This window comes from Schistocerca nitens, chromosome 5 (assembly GCF_023898315.1).
Source record: "Schistocerca nitens isolate TAMUIC-IGC-003100 chromosome 5, iqSchNite1.1, whole genome shotgun sequence".
Classification (NCBI taxonomy): domain Eukaryota; kingdom Metazoa; phylum Arthropoda; class Insecta; order Orthoptera; family Acrididae; genus Schistocerca; species Schistocerca nitens.
Window position 1 is genome coordinate 429,607,997 of NC_064618.1, and position 14,039 is coordinate 429,622,035.

Sequence of the window (14,039 nt, forward strand, 5' to 3'; positions counted from 1 at the left end):
GGGGTCGCCAAGCCCGTACCCAGCAAATGAATGCTGAGCCCCTGGGGGCAAATGACAATATCACTCAAAAACCATTACTATAATGAGGTCTCCGCCATTTAGAGTATTTACTGGACATATAAAGGGGAGAGATGGTTCTTAATAGGACGCGTTATTATCGATGACGACAATGTAGGCTCTAGCAACGTGTTCCCACCTGGCCACAAGGTTTGTAATAATTTTCTGCAGCAGTGTGTTCTATTCCTCCACCAGCGCGCTTGGCAATTGCTGGATCTTCGCTTGTGAATGTGGACGTCCTGCATTATGTCTCCCCAACGCATCCAGTTGGCTGGGTCCGATTTAAGCCTGGGGAACAGGCAAGTCCATTGGCCAAGTGTTCTGTCATCGTTCAGAATGCTGTCCATACACGTGGTAAAATGATCCTCGGCTACGCTAAACGCACCCCGTCCTTCTTTTTTCCAGATGATCCTTCCCCGTGTAAGGTCATCCGAATGGTGTTGTCTCTGGGCCGAAACGTAATGATGGCCACGACCCTAGTGCACTCTACCAGCTCGCTGATTGACACACTGTTTTTTTCCCGATCATTGAACTGCCACATGTATAGGTGCAGCCCCATTTTGCGTTATAGCCACCCTAAATAATGCATGTCGTGTGACTAGGACTCCCATCGGGTAGGCCTTTCGCCTGGTGCAAGTCTTTCGATTAGAAGGAACTTCGGCGATCGCGCGTCGATGGGGATGAAATGACGATTCTCCGCCCCATCCGGGAATCGAACCCGGGCCCTTAGGATTGACATTCTGTCGCACTGATCACTCAGCTACCGGGGGCGGACATAGTCAACCTGACCTTACACCATGTGACGTCTAACTTTCTGTGCACGACTGGGTGACCTCTGACCAGTTTGATTCAGTTACACCTAGTTATGTCACTTGTCGGTTGCCACATTGTCCTGCTGGAATTTCCCAAGCCCGTCGGAATGCACGCTGGACATAAATGGATGCAAGTGATCAGACAGGATGCTTACGTAATTGTCACCTATCGGAGTCGTATCTAGACGTATCATAGGTCCCATATGACGCCAATTGCACACGCCCCACACAGCTACAGAGCCTCCACGAGCTTGAACAGTCCCTGCTGACCTGCAGGGTCCACTGATTCATGAGGCTGTCTCCATAACATGTTAAACGAGACTCGTCCGAGCAGACGACATGTTTCCAGTCATCAACAGTCCAGTTTCGGTACTGACGGGCCCAGGTGAGGCGTAAACCTTTTTGTCGTGCAATCAACAAGAGTATACACTCTTGGGACTTCGACTACGAAAGCCCATAACGATGGTGCTTCGATGAACGATTCGCAAACTGACACTTGTTGATGGCCCAGCATTGAGATCTGCAGCAATTTGCGGAAGGATTGCAGTTGTGTCACGTTGCACGATTCACTTCAGTCGCGTTAGTCCCGTTCTTGCAGGATTTTTTCCGGCAGCAGCGATGTCGGAGATTTGATGTTTTATCGGAGTCCTGATATTCACAATACACTTGTGACATGGTCCTACGGAAAAATCCCCAACTCATCGCTATCTCGGAGATGCTGTGATCCATTGCTCTTGCGCCGACTATAACACAAAGTTCAAACTCACTTACATCTTGATAACCTGCAATTGTAGCAGCAATAACCAATCTAACAACTACGCCAGACGCTTTTTGTCTTATACGGGCGTTGCCGACTGCAGCGCCGTATTCTTCCAGTTTACATACCTCTCTATTTGAATAAGCATGCGTATACCAGTTCCTTTGGCGCTTCCGTGTAGATCAAAATGTTGTTGCACCATAGTCATGGTGTAGGAGGATTTATAGATCCGTATTCGGGAGTATGGTCCATCGTCAGTAGTATGAATATCTACGGTTGTATGAAAGTACGTTTATGTGAAGTATGAAATATATTATGTCAAAAATGACGTCCATCTTTTTGGTACACAGATTGCTATGTGTAGAAGGCTAAAAGGTCACATTTCTTGGTAATATTGGACAGTACTACCACGGGACGAAAATAGTGTCAGAGTCATTAAATTTTGTACTACATTGTGTAGCATTTTATAACATGTTAATGATATTTAAGTAGCTTTTAGCACCGTGAACCACTTGTGAACCTCTTGAGTGTTGTTATGTGGGTAATCAGTGATCTGCTTTCAAAGTATCCCGAATGAGTGCCTACAATTCCCCCACTTGTAAACAGAGGATTTCTACATGAAGCCAACCTCGGCGGTAGCGCCTTCTTGTCTTCTTATTACTTACAAGACTCACTTGTCTTCAACTCTGCTCATCAGAACTGTCCGAGTAAAATGAGCTAAGTTGCTCGCAATTTGAGGCCTTTAAATTTGTAAGAGCGTGAAGTTGCTTAATTAAAGCCACAGCTAATTAATACCGTTAAACGACTCTGGTTTCTTTAAAAGGGCTTCCCTGAGTTTTATTTTATTACTGGCTCGATAGAAAGGAATGCAAAATGTTCTCAAGGGAGAATATTATTAATTTTCAGCTTAGATATACCGTAATGGAAAAGAAAAAATAATGTCACTGAGATACACTATTAATTAAACAATTATCTCTTCATTTAGTTCCTTCTAATAGTTAAGAATATCATCTCCGAGAAATGAATGAATGAAAATACTGATGACGGACAAGTTCTCTTTGCAAAACCGTCATAAGCAATGCTTTCCTTTTGCTTGTATCTACGTTCTCCGTAATGTAGTAGTTATTCCTTTGCGTCCCGCACTTAGTGCTTACATTTCAAAATGCAATCATATCCTTGCATACTGTGAAAAAAATACCATAATCAAAAACAACTGGACCTCCGAACTATTCGGCTGGAATATCTCGGGGAGCAGTGCAAACGCTGGACAAAGGTAGACGTCCTTCCTTCCCGCCTATTCTCACTAAGTACGATGGTTATGACACTGATGAAAAGGGAGGTTTGGACAGAAATATTGTAAACTAGTACCACAATATAGTCTCTTCCTGTTATGTTGATAGGTTTTGCTAGGGACGGCAGCAGAATACCAAGCACCGATCAGTCTGTAGTTCTAAGGATGAGATTGTTCATTTAGATACTTCAGCAAAATTTAATGAACACCACTTTTGCTCTGCCACATTTGCGGTTTGAATCAGCTATTTGTGGCACCTACTTCCCTGAATGCATGAATAGTTGAATGCTTCTAGGATGTCACTGGAAATTATTTAGGAATCTCTACACACGTGCATCGTACACAAAAAAAGAGAATTATAATAAGAGGGGACTCCGACTGAGCGCTTCCAGATTAATTAAGTTCATTTCAAGCACAAGTATGGAATACGATAATAATTAAACACTTCAATTGTTGTGAAAAATTGAGTAGAGGGTCAAAGGAGAAAGGAAGACATACCATATGACACATATCATATGACGGTCCCTACTTTAGTTTCTGATTATAATTACTGTTGCGTATATGTCTATATCTAGTGGGTCAGAATGAGATATTAATGGAGACTGCTTTGCGACATAATCATGAGGCAGTGTGAAGAGAGCATCACTACAGCAGTACAGGAAACGAGCGTTCCAATTTGGTCCACTGCCTACAGGTTGCGGAATCCGCCGTTGAAACAACGTTACAGAAACCATGCAGGACCTTCCTGATGTCAAGGCAAAAAAACGCTGTCCCTACTGCAATTAGCAATGTCTCCTCTAATGGAAGGCCAGATACTTATCCCACCTGACCTCTTCCACCAGTTGCAAGGCAAAATGGCACGTTACAAAGCATTGATGAATGTCTGCATCCAACATATAGACACCTTAATCCATCCGATTACCTCTTTACATCCCATCCCACTACAGGTTATACAATCCGTTTCATGACAAATGTCAACCAAAATAGCCATCCATTTGAATGACAATATACGTATCGCCGGTCGGGGTGGCCGAGTGGTTCTAGGCGCTTCAATGTGGAACCGCGTGACCGCTACGGTCGTAGGTTCGAATCCTGCTTCGGGCATGGATGTGTGTGATGTCCTTAGGTTAGATAGGTTTAAGTAGTTCCAAGTTCTAGGGGACTGAGACCTCAGATGTTGAGTCCCATAGTGCTCACAGCCATTTGAACCAATATACATATCACTTAAGTGCCACCATCTCAAACTCCTAGAACCACTCCATTTCGCTTTCTCTTGTTTAGTCACCTTATTTGACACCGCTACCACGCTATCACGTTCATAATTCCAACCCTGCTGCACCAAATCCCTCTCACATACACAACAAGGTACAATCACATAACTGTAGCCCTCGGAAGGGATATGACAAATTTTATTCTCCAAATGGTTACATCAGCTCCTCATCCACCATGCTTCCACATTCCTCCTCATTATTTCGTGATCCTCACCAGCCCAACTGTTACGAAGATTATCATAGAACCTCTGAAATTGTGTTCCACCTAACCTACAAACTCATGATAAACATCCTGCACAACTTCAACATTAAGGTTATTACCCATTTATTACCGCGTAAACCGTAAGCGCCACATGAAGATGGCCTGCATAAACAATACCATGTGTTGATTTTTATCTTTAAGGACATGATTTAATTACCTCAATTTTTTTTTAAAAGTGAGTAGTGAGATGCTACAACCTAGTCACTTTTCAGGGAATTAACAATAATGACAATTAATGACCAATCACAATACGAACTAAGTCATTCACTAAAAATCGAACATAGGTCGTCCTCAGTTGTTGGTGGTGGTTCAAAAATGGTTCAAATGGCTCTGAGCACTATGGGACTCAACTGCTGAGGTCATTAGTCCCCTAGAACTTAGAACTAGTTAAACCTAACTAACCTAAGGACATCACAAACATCCATGCCCGAGGCAGGATTCGAACCTGCGACCGTAGCGGTCTTGCGGTTCCAGACTGCAGCGCCTTTAACCGCACGGCCACTTCGGCCGGCAGTTGTTGGTGGTACTTACTCGATGTTTTTATTTAATTTTATTTTTCCGACGTCAACGAACGCCGTTCGTAATAACTGCATGACTCAGACGAGGTCATTTCTTCTCTTTTTCGCTGCTTTTTCCTCCACAACGTTTGTTCTTTATTTACTTCATACTCGTACAGTGGGAAATGTTGATATGGTTCAATATTTACCTCTTTATCATTCGGAAATACAGATTGCCGAAAGGAATCACATTTCTCATACTTTTCACTACTTATTTTGGAAAATTTTATCCCTATCATTATTTTTTGTATCAGTCAGTCATCTACGATTTCTGTGTATGACTTCTGGGTAATCTGTGGCACTACCTGTCAGTTGTCTGAGACTCCCATTCCAATGGTATCTGGAGCACATACACTTTCTATATACTTTTTGTACTGCTTTATACAGAAAGTAATTGTCATGTAGATCGAAGAAATACAGAGCTGCAGCCTACTAAGAAGTTGAACATTCAATACATCTACGCTTTTAATATACGTAAATCCATCTGGCGATAGAGGTTCAATCCTCCGAAAGGCGTAGTTATAGTATTAAGAGCATACCATACTAACGAGCCGGAAGCTGTAAAATAAAAACCACTGAAGGGATCGTAATGCCGTTGCCTGCGGATGAATGTGCGAACACTGTAAGAGCGCTGGCTTCCAAAACTCGCCACTAGAGGTACATGGGCGCACAGCTGGAACATGTACACGAGGCTTATCTCTCTAGGGGTAAGATAGATACTGCCTGCAAGAAAATTAAAGAGACCTTTGGAGATAAGAGAACCACTTGCATGAACACAAACAGCTCAGATTGAAACCTAGTTCTAAGCAAGGAAGGGAAAGCAGAAAGGTGGAAGGAGTATATAGAGGGTCTATACAAGGGCGATGTACTTGAGGACAATATTATGGAAATGGAAGAGGATGTAGATGAAGATGAAATGGGAGATACGATACTGCGTGATGAGTTTGACAGAGGACTGAAAGACCTGAGTCGAAACAAGGCCTCCGGAGTAGACAACATTCCATTGGAACTACTGACGGCCTTGGGAGAGCCACTCCTGACAAAACTCTACCACCTGGTGGGCAAGATGTATGAAACAGGCGAAATACCCTCAGACTTCAAGATGAATATAATAATTCCAATCCCAAAGAAAGTAGGTGTTGACAGATGTGAAAATTACCGAACTCTCAGTTTAATAAGTTACAACTGCAAAATACTAACGCGAATTCTTTACAGACGAATGGAAAAACTACTAGAAGCCGACCTCGGGGAAGATCAGTTTGGATAGTGTAGAAATGTTGGAACACGTGAGGCAATACTGACCCTACGACTTATCTGAGAAGCTAGATTAAGGAAGGGCAAACCTACATATCTAGCATTTGTAGACTTATAGAAAGCTTTTGATAATGTAGACTGGAATACTCTCTTTCAAATTCTGAAGGCGGCAGGGGTAAAATACAGGGAGCGAAAGGCTATCTACAATGTGTACAGAAACTAGATGGCAGTTATAAGAGTCGAGAGACATGAAAGGGAAGCAGTGGTTGGGAAGGGAGTGAGACATGGTTGTAGTCTCTCCCCGATGTTATTCAATCTGTATATTGAGCAAGCAGTGAAGGAAACAAAAGAAAAATTCGGAGTAGGTATTAAAATCCATGGGGAAGAAATAAAAACTTTGAGGTTTGCCGATGACATTGTAATTCTGTCAGACACAGCAAAGGACTTGGAAGAGCAGTTGGACGGAATGGATAGTGTCTTGAAAGGAGGATATAAGATGAACATCAACAAAAGCAAAACGAGGATAATGGAATGTAGTCGAATTAAGTCGAGTGATGCTGAGGGAATTAGATTAGGAAATGAGACACTTAAAGTAGTAAAGGAGTTTTCCTATTTGGGGAGCAAAATAACTGATGATGGTCGAAGTAGAGAGGATATAAAATGTAGACTGGCAATGGCAAGGAAAGCGTTTCTGAAGAAGAGGAATTTGTTAACATCGAGTATAGATTTAAGTGTTAGGAAGTCATTCCTGAAAGTATTTCTATGGAGTGTAGCCATGTATGGAAGTGAAACATGGACGATAAATAGTTTGGACAAGAAGAGAATAGAAGCTTTAGAAATGTGGTGCTACAGAAGAATGCTGAAGATTAGATGGGTAGATCACATAACTAATGATGAAGTATTGAATAGGATTGGGGAGAAGAGGAGTTTGTGGCACAACTTGACTAGAAGAAGGGATCGGTTGGTAGGACATGTTCTGAGGCATCAAGGAATCACCAATTTAGTATTGGAGGGCATCGTGGAGGGTAAAAATCGTAGGGGGTGACCAAGAGATGAACACACTAAGCAGATTCAGAAGGATGTAGGTTGCAGTAGGTACTGGGAGATGAAGAAGCTTGCACAGGATAGAGCAGCATGGAGAGCTGCATCAAACCAGTCTCAGGACTGAAGACCACGACAACAACAGTAAAGCCTTCATAAAAACGGGAATGTGGAACGAAATATTCACAGTAGCACTGTATTAGGGTACGAAATGTCCCAAAAATGCTGCTAGAAAGAAAAGGAAGAACACAACCACTTCACACAATTTTGCATCTGCTATCCGGTAGGTCTACATGCTCAAAGATTAACTGGAATCTGAAATTACAAAACGCTTCTGTCACTCAGAAATATCAAAAATAGAAATGATTTTGGAGTGCAGTTCCCTACCAAAGTACCAAAGTTACATTCGAATGACGGTCTACCTGTCTGTCTTTGGTGATAGGCAGCACCATTCACAAGACACGCATTGTCTGTCTACTGTATTAAGCAAATAGTTCGTACAGACAGTTACAATACTTGTCTACCACGTTATTCTACTGACATTTGTTACCGTTACGCCGGGACTAGCTTCCGTTTTCGTGACGTGTGTCTCAATCAAATCAAAGCGGTATCTTCGCCTATTTACGCATTTTTACTGGTCCGTGTAAAACTTACTTCATCGTACGTTATTAGTTTGTTTTCTATTACTTAGCGACATTCCCGTTACTACAATCGTCTTGAGGTTGAAGCACTTTTGTCTGTGTTTGCTTTAACAATACATACGTCTTTGGATGGGATCCGCCTTTAGCAGAGCACAGTTTTGTTTTATATCCCAAAAATGTTTCACTGCAGTTACAGCATCATGAATGGGCTTTTTCTTTATGGCTGCTAACTACAAAGAATATTCTTTACTGTTTGTATGCAAGTAAATATTAGTTTTTTAAATCGTAATTACAAATTTTGAAGAACATATAAAGTTATGGTAAAAAGGGTATGAAAACTTTATGTGTTCTTCAAAATTTGTAATTACGATTTTAATTTGTCGTTGCTGCTGACAGCAGATCTGCGATGTTGAGTGTTGTTACACTGGATCGCTTGTTGTGCAGTACCGGAACGGTTACCACGAGAAATACTGCTAGTAGCGTAAGATAAAGCCATAAGCGGCGATACTGCAATAGCGTCCCAACATCCGATAATATGTGCCATACAACGTTGTTCATAAGCACGCTGCACACGTCGGCGATCAGCGACGTTAACACCGTCAGTTATAGTACACGTAATGTGTACATGCACAAACATTGCAATACAGGGCTACAAGCGTGGCAAAGCGAGTAGCGAGAATTATGCTTTCAGTAGTGGTACAACTGTTAGTCACCATGAATGAATTTTCCATGCTACTCAGTTTATAGTTACACAAACAGGAACATTTGTAAAATTGCAAAACTTTCTCAATATACAAGCGTACGAATTCTCGCAGCCGGTTTCGCCGTTTCTTTTATAGCTGCTTTGTGCTTGAAAAGTGGTTTGTGTGTTCTTCTTCCACCGCAATAGGAATAGTTTTTTGATTCATTGTAAATGTCCGAAATGTGAGAAGACTTTTTTTTACCATAACCTGCAAGTCATTCTTATACTGGCATTCATGTAAATTTGAGGCTGTCTTCGTGTATTTTGAAACTGTTTCACTTTAAGACTTTTCAGTGTACTGTTTTCCTCCGTAGTGTTGCATTACTAAATTATTTCTGTCTAGACTCTGGCAAAATTATATAATTAATAATTATTATTATACATTCACTGCTTGTTATGGTGGCACTCATTGCTCTTAACCCTTATAAGAGTTCTCTTGAAGCACAAAAAATGCTACCAATTGATGTACAAAGACAAACATTAGCGTAATTACTAAACATTTTCAATAACTGTATTTTTCCATAAGCAGCAAATTTCCTTAGAAACCATTAGTACCAATGTACAAATTATTGGATGTCGGATGTCGAAACAGCTTTACCTCACCTGTTTTGATAGCTAAGTACTTCAGCAGCAATTTTCGTGTCATGACATAATCAGCAGAAAGTTAATGTCACAAGTGCAGTAGAATAATTTATTGAATATTGGCGAATCGTTTCCTCAGCAAATCCGTAATGCAAGGTGTGTACGTAAAAATTTATCGCCCAACTTTGCTGTCATTCACGGTGAGGCAGCTTTGTGTAACACTCCCTGTAACCAACTGACAGATAAATGATTGATGTGGCAATCCGGAGATAATTAGTGCGAGCAAATCCAGAGCGGACGACACGCAATGTAATCTGCGTCGCGTATAAATCAGCTCATCTGACTGTCACTCCAGCTGAAACGTGCCTCGTCTTTCCACTGCATTTGCCACTGATTAATGAACGACTTGGTCTTACCGACTTTCATTTCTCTACATGCAGCCTACCACGTCAGACAAAGCTGTAAACCGTGTTATGAACTCTTGAAACGGATGTACTGAACGATCTCATAGGTGCAATAGATTAAATGTGTTTTTTTCAACTAGACACAAGGTATCAAACTAACGATGTGATACTCTGTCATACATATGGTTTTAATTTTGTGAGCATTTTTACTTCCTATGTCACTCGTAAGAGGGTACAGAAATCTTTACACGGTAGTCGACTAATGGGTCTCCTCCGATAAAAGTCAGTTTTGTCCCTACAACAGAAACGTTGCAGTGTCAAAGTACAAGGATATTCTCACGTGATAATCGTTGTCACTCTTTTTGAACTTAGAAGTGTCATTCATTAAGAGAAATGCCAAGAAACAGTAAAGGCATCTCCTGAGCGTTGCCACGCTGACCGGTCTCTACTATTCAGACAGTGATAAGTCGAAATTCATAAGGTATAGCGTGTCAAAATGCTGCAGCTGAACAAATGAATTAAATTCATTACAGACCCTTAAAGGTCAAGATGTATCTCATTTTTGCAACTTGTCACCCCGATAATCCTTTTCGGTAGCTAGACATAAACTCACTTTCTAAGATTCGCACGGACTTCCTAATTTATCTTCTCCTCGTCAAATGCCAGCATCGAACTTTCACCGAAGCCAAGCTATGATTTTTAGATATACTTTCCCAAGGTTATGATAAAATTAGAAATTAAATCATTTTCAATACGACTAATGGTGGCTTCTGATGTAGCATCGTAACCTGAGAAAGTATTTTACAAACTACAGTGTTTTATAAAAGAGAACAAATTGTGTCTCTGGTCTGATAGCGATTAGTTTCTGAGCCACAGATGTCAATTTGGATCTCCATCACATAACTAGAGGAAGAGAATATGAGTTTTATTCATTCCCCGGATACTGATCTAAGGTGATGTGAATTTTTGTTACAAGCTAATAAACCGACATTTCTGCGTAAAGAGATTTAGTAGAATAAATGATCCCGTGTTCAGGTAAGGACTACTTCAAATACAGATTCTACTAGTTCATTTTCCACTGTTCCATGTTCAGATGCACTAGAAGAACTACATTCTAATATGTTCTCTTTTTCCAAATAAATCGTAGCTACTGCCAATAGAATTTCAGTAGCTTTCGTTTCTGTGCGTATAGCGATCTATTGAGTTTTTGTAATGTCAAAAATAGAATCTTTTGTTAGAGTTTGTTACATATTAGGTTACAGGATTTAACAGAAATCACTTCCGATGTTCCAGAATGGTAAATGCAGCCCGTAAGATTCTGTTTTTTTTCCTTCAATAGAATAACATGAAATACTAATAATTGTGAAAATTTATAATTTTTCCAAAATTATGTCTGATTTTGGTTTCATAGTCAAGATTACCTGCAATGCTAGAGAATAATTTCATTTCTGGACTTATTAATTGAAGAAAATGAAATTTCTAAGATGAGATGAGTTTCTGTGTAACAAGCTGAATCTACAGTAGATAACTTTTCCGGGCTAAGAGGCCGTGGTCCAATAGTAGAAATACTTCTCCCTGACGTTTCGTTGCCAGCTGCGGGCAACATCATCTGAGGTGAGTCTACGACTGGCTGCTAGGCCGTGGAGGTGCTGTTTATATAGAGCGTGTAGAGGGCGCCACCACTCGTCACGTGTTGTCAACAGTATAACTATCTCTGGCTGGCGTCATTGCTCTCGATCGAAGGTAATCGATTGTCACATCTTTGGTACAAAGTCGATCGCCATATCTTATCTAACTTCAAGCCTTCTTCTTTCGTGTTAAAATTATTGTGGTGTTTAAAAATCTCTACAGCCTCTCTATACATACGTGCATAATAATGCGATGTCTTAGCTAGCACGCTCGTCTCACTAAATTTTATTTCATGGTCACCCGTTTCAAAAACATGTTCCGCTACCGCCGATTTGTCCGTGTGTCCCAGTCGACAGTTCCTTTTATGTTCAGTTAGGCGACTATTGATACTTCATTTTGTGGTTCCAATGTAAACCTTCCCACAACTACACGGGATCTTATACACACCAGGAGTAGCTAAAGGGTGTCGTGCATCTTTCGTGGATCTTACGCATTCACTAATCTTCTTGGTGGGTCTGAAGATTGTTTCAACTCTGAACTTGGCCAGCACTTCCCCGATACGGTCCGTAATATTGTGGATGAATGGAAGAAAAACTTTCCCCACCGATGGTCGTTGTTGTTGCACGTTTCGGACATTTTTCTTCTGGGATGGAGTGCTCGATCTATCTCCTTTCCAGCGTATCCATTTTTCTGGAAAGCGGTTCGCAAGTGATTTAGTTCCTCTTGCAAATAAGCAGGCTCACAGATTTCATTAGCCCTGTCCACCAATGTCTTGATAATACCTCTCTTCTGCCTGGGATGGTGGTTTGAATCCTTATGAAGATAACGATCGGTATGCTTATCTTTTCTGTAGACTTTGTGACCAAGAGTCCCATCAGCTCGTTTAATTACTGAGACGTCCAAAAAATTAGTCCATTACTTTCTGTCTCCATAGTGAATTGTATCTTTGAATTGATACTATTCAAATGCTTGAAAAAACGGTTCAGTTCTTCTTCACCGTGATTCCATATGATAAAAGTGTCGTCCACATACCGATACCACTTCAAAGGCCTTTCCCGGCTGACTGCAGTGCTTGCTGTTCAAAAAATTCCATAAAAATATTACCAACGGCTGGACTTAGAGGGCTACCCATTGCCACTCCATTAATTTGTTCATAGAACCCATTAGAGTACTGAAAATAAGTCGTGGAAAGACAATGTCTAAACAAAGCTACTATATCAATAGGAAATATGTCACATATGCAAGCAAGAGCTTCGTTGACAGGGACCATGGTGAACAGAGACCCCACATCAAAGCTGACAAGAATATCACGGGGGCTGACGGTAGTCTCCTTCAATTTTTCGATTAAGTGCATAGAGTTTTTAATGTGATGATCAGTTTTTCCAAGGTGGCAAGATGTCTAGCCAGCTCTTGAGTAGGGGATCAAATAGCACTTACTATCGGTCTCAGTGGGACTTTACGTTTATCCACCTTAGGTAGCCCATATAATCTAGGAGGATAAGCGTCCGTTTTGCAAAGATCTTTTTTATCCTCTGAAGGAATAGAAGACTTTTTATTAATTGATTGGTAACTGTCACCACTTTCGTTGTAGGATCCTTTTTCAACTTTATCTAAGTGGTAAGATCCAAAGGGTCACTGATCTTCTTGTGGTAGTCTTCACTCTTCATCACCACGGTAGCATTTCCCTTGTCAGCAAAAAGTACAATATTACTCTTGTCCGCATTAATCTCCCATAATGCTTTCTTTTCTCCAAGACACTGGTGGACAGGGCTAATAAAATCTGTGAGCCTGCTTATTTGCAAGAGAAACTACATCACATGCGAACCACAAAAAGAAGTATCAATACTCGCCTATCTGAACATAAAAGTAACTGTCGACTGGGACACACGGACCAATCGGCTGTAGTGGAACATGTTTTTGAAACGGGTGACCATGAAGTAAAATTAAGCGAGACGAGCGTGCTAGCTAAGACTTCGCATTATTATGCACGTATGTATAGAGAGGCTAACCTTGAGGAGTATGTATCGGAGTGGGGATTTCATTGACATTGTACAAGAAGAACCAAAGGTGGCAATATGTTACGTGCGTCATGGTAGGAACGAATTGGAACGCTGAGAAAACTGTTGGCGTGGTAGTTACAATGGGTGAGCTGACAGTGGTGGCCATGGCACTTACGGCTTTGTTGCAGAAGGGCAGACAAAACTTGTGAAGAAAACTACGCAGATGCAGTCATCCTATAGCGTCCTGCTCTGCCCAAAGGGCACTGCAACAACGACGAAATAACTAGCACAAATTTGGCTATCAGAATTCGATAGTGTGGCAAGTTCACAGACAGTAGTGGACACAAAATGTGATTTTGAACTGTCATACTCTGAAATCGAGTGTGGGAGGGGTTAATTACTTTTATACCACCTCCGAACAGGAAAATACGAATGACAACATTGAGTCCCAGAAAGCAGGTCATCGGTAGAAGTAGTGAGAATGCCAGAAGCGTTAACATGCCCCTTTATAATGGTGGATGTAACATACAAGCAGAATTATATCAGAAACTAAATGAATATACTATTCAGCTGTGAAAATATTTCACCCCAATGTAGAAGCATAAAAAGATATGGGTTTTGAGATTGTTTTAGATAATGGTGCTGTCTCGAATGTTCTGTCTATCAATTTGTGTAAGAGGATGTGTGAATCTGCCAAAATACCTACTTTGCCAGTTACCAGCTCAAGAATCATGGGATC